Source organism: Etheostoma spectabile, chromosome 1 (assembly GCF_008692095.1).
Source record: "Etheostoma spectabile isolate EspeVRDwgs_2016 chromosome 1, UIUC_Espe_1.0, whole genome shotgun sequence".
Taxonomy (NCBI): domain Eukaryota; kingdom Metazoa; phylum Chordata; class Actinopteri; order Perciformes; family Percidae; genus Etheostoma; species Etheostoma spectabile.
Genome location: NC_045733.1, coordinates 24190468 through 24193682, shown reverse-complemented (window position 1 = coordinate 24193682; position 3215 = coordinate 24190468). Strand labels below are relative to the sequence as shown.

General features: G+C 38.3%; 1 long non-coding RNA gene across 1 annotated transcript in view; it reads right to left on the bottom strand.

Annotated features, from left to right (window-relative positions):
• Positions 1-3001: 3001 nt before the first annotated feature.
• LOC116689403 (uncharacterized) overlaps positions 3002-3215 on the bottom strand; it is an 18233-nt gene continuing 18019 nt past the window's right edge. Inside the window, exon 3 of the long non-coding RNA XR_004331980.1 lies at positions 3002-3215. This exon is cut by the window's right edge and continues 124 nt beyond it. This is a non-coding gene — a long non-coding RNA (uncharacterized LOC116689403).

Sequence of the window (3215 nt, the reverse complement as noted above, 5' to 3'; positions counted from 1 at the left end):
CTCTCTACATTTTTGTTTTGTTGGGTTTAGCAATGCATGCATTTAGTTTCTTTTGCTACAGAAATTCAATGCAAAAATGAATGACCCATCTCAGAGTAGCTTTATAGAATGTACGGTTACTGGAATGAAATAAAGAAAACAGAGAAAGAATCGTCCTGGTATTCGTCTTCCTCTCGTGCAGGAAGTTTTCTTACTTTCTTTCCTGTGTTCATCTTTATTGTATTGTTCCTATTTCACACTAAATCCTCCCAAATAGGTCCTCTTTTTACTGTATGTACTACTGCAACATATCAGAATTGGCTTTGGCCAAGTTTGCGTAAACAAACAAGGATAGTGACTTTGGTCACTGTGATCCTTGCTCTCAAAGTACAACACTCACTTTCTGTAACATATGAAGAATACTGTAAAAACAGATGGTCATGCGATTGAAAGATTCGCAACAGCTGAGTGTGTTTCCTAGATGGGAATCAGTTGTGATTGATCTATTTGGATAACTTCAATCAGCTGTTTCTCTCATTTACAGTTACACATGGATACTGTAAAATACAGGGATATATTTGTGTTTCAGTTTAAAATATGAACAGCTGATCACTTGGACTTTAGCCTATGAGTTAGGTTTAGAACATAATGTCTGTTCTGACATACAGTGTGAAAGCCTTTGCAAAATTGTCAATAAAAATCCTTTGTTTTGGTCTTGGTTAAGCTTGTTTGTAAAAGAAGTTCAAGCATTTGTGTTGTATGAATTTTTTGTCAAAATAACGAGAAAGTGTGTAGAATAGTATGTATCACTGTCTCCCCTCCTCTTTTCCTTTCATAGAATCTTACATATTCTAGTAAAAGCGTAACAATCCCTCCCTCAGCATTCACAGACATCCATAGTGATTCAGCCTTTGTAATGAGTCCTGAAGGGCATCTTGATTGCAGGAACATGAAAAAAAATTGCTGGCGTTTTGTCTCTATAAGATGTTTAAGCTCTGTCTTATTGATAAAAAACCTTTTCACAATAATTGCCCTAATGTTTCTTTGTTCTTTGCCAATGATGACGGGTGCACACAGGTCTTTCAATAACTCATGCGTCTTTGTACTTTTGCGGGTGACAGAAACATGTGTGCTCACTGACTAATGATATAAGGATAAAATAATGTTGAAACCTTGGAAAAGAAGAATTCATACTCATTCTGCAGTTGTGAAGCTATTACCACTTTTGTAAGTGGGTTCCAGGCTAAATCATTGATGTGGCCTTGGTTAGATGTATTTTTGTTCTTTGTAGTTTAAGGTTAAAAGAAGAGGCCCAAGGACAGAAATATGTGTCACAAGAAACGGAATTTGAATAATTGTATTTAAATTTGTTTTGCTCAACTTGAATAATGCATTGTAAAAAAATAATCTAAATAGCATTGATTGAAATTGAATTTATTAGTTGAAACTTCCAATATACTTAATTATAACAAAATAGTTTGGTTCATCATAAGATCAAAATTTAACGCTCTATACTTTCACATTCAGTTCACATAATTTCGATTCAGTTCTTGCAATTCAATTTCAGTTTACTGAGACACAGATCTGTTCATTGAGAAAGAGCAATCGAGTGCTGACTCACAGAACTCCCAGTCCGAGAAGCCAAAGATGCTCTATTACAAGCCTATGTTTGGATAGATAGAAATTGATGGAAAGGAACGTAACTAAATATAACAGCAATAGAAGCTTGGAAATTGATGAATTTCATTATACTACATTCAGTTTCCAGTTTATTGGAATCCAGGTCCAAACTAACTATTTCAAAGTATGCTGTTTCATTTTGTTTTTTTCAGTGCAATTATACATGGAAAACCATACAAATATAAATGACTCAAATTCAGTTTCTAGTGACACATATTTCTGCCCATAGAGGTATTTGTTTGAGTCCTGACCATGAGGCTGTAATGGAGTGTCATTTAGGTGAAATGTGAACAGAAGCTAGAGGAGGCAGACATGTTTCTGATATAATGAGTCTCATAAAGTAGAACCAGTGACAGATTGGTCTGTTGTAGCCTGGTTCTCCCAGACTCTTGTACATTTCATTTGTACACAGAGTCTGGCCACTCTCCAAATGTTAACTTCCTTGAAGGAGGGTACTCTGTTGAAGTTTAAGACTATTGGATCTGCCCAGAGCCGCTCTGAATCTGCCATAACCAATCGCTAACATTTGGTCGTGACATTGGCTTAGCATCACTAGCGTTCACCTTAGCCAACTCCTTTACCACTAACGGAGCGGGCTGGAAAATCAAACTTTTCCCAAACCCCATGGGGAGGAGGGCTACAACATCATGGCCACCATCAAGACTAAGCAAAGATTGTTCTTGCTCTGGCTTTAACTTCTGGACGTGTGGCAGAGTTGCTACATCGGACCGAATGGCTTAGCTCGCATCTTTCTCCGCCTCCATGATGGAACTACAACTCAAACTAGTGCACGACCTTAACATTATTGTTCTCAAAAACCGGCGACTATACCGCAAACCCAGAAGTGGTACTGAAGGAAAATGAAAATTGAGCGGAAGTACGTAGGAGAGTGGAGCCAAGCAAAGTCTATTGAGCATCTATACTTAAAAGAATAACCTCAGGTAAAAGGCTGAATGTCACTGATATTATAAGAACGAAACGTAAAAACAAATTTGTGTCGAGATGTGACTGTGAAAAACAGTTTTTTAGCAGTGCAGTGGATGGAATTTTAGCTATTCACATTTCACACCCAAAAAAATAACAATCTTTATAGAAGCGGAAAGCATCCAGCCAGACAGAAGCAAATCAAGACAGAGAGGAGAGGAGAGACAAATAGACGGCGGCTAGCACGGACAAAAAACCCTGTTTCCCTCGGCTCCGCTGGCTGAGCACATTCCCACCATTCAGACTGCAGGGAAATCAATAGTTTTCTTCCTCACATACAAATGAATTTTTTCAATGTGGACTTGTGTCATGCTGAAAGATTCAACATTTTTACATTTGGAAGGAGAATGGCCTGTTGAACCTTAAGGGGCCCTGTTTTAACGATCTAAGCACACGGCGTGAAGTGCATGGCGCAGGTGCGATTAGGGTGTGTCCAAATCCACTTTTGCTAGATTGACGGTGGAAAAAAGGGTCCGTGAGCCGGATGCATGGTTCAAAAGTGTTGTACTTAGTGCCACTTATTTCCCTTCAATTCATAGGTGTTTGGGCGTAACATGCAATAAACCAATCAG